Raw genomic sequence first — 461 nt, forward strand, 5'->3', positions numbered from 1 at the left:
TTTTTCAGTAGCCAAATTCCTTTGTCAGTGGGCTGCCTTCTCCCTCCACGCCATGTTTCCAGGGGTGAGCCCAGCCAGGATCAGCTGGGTAGGGCTGCACTGCCCAGTGACTTCCCAAAAGTGCAATGACAAAATGCAGGGAGGTTTTGCACAGCCAGATTTTCACATGTTCCACTGGGAGACCTGTGGTATTTGAATTTACTAATACAGTCAATAAAAAATAGGTTCCGTGTTTGTTTATTATTATTATTATTATTTTATTTTTTAGGAAGGTTTTTCTGTATTCTTCCTTCATAGATTCTTCCTTGTCCGTATCTTCCTCAGCTGTACCCTCTGGACTTAAATCTGCTCGGATGTGCCCCTACAGACCATTTCAAACTGATAGGACCTGCAGTAACAGGATAGAAAATGGTCCCCAGCACCTCACCCTACTCCCTGCACCCTCTGCTCAGGCTCTGCCA

This window comes from Aythya ferina, assembly GCF_964211825.1.
Source record: "Aythya ferina genome assembly, chromosome: 9".
NCBI classification, from domain to species: Eukaryota; Metazoa; Chordata; class Aves; order Anseriformes; family Anatidae; genus Aythya; species Aythya ferina.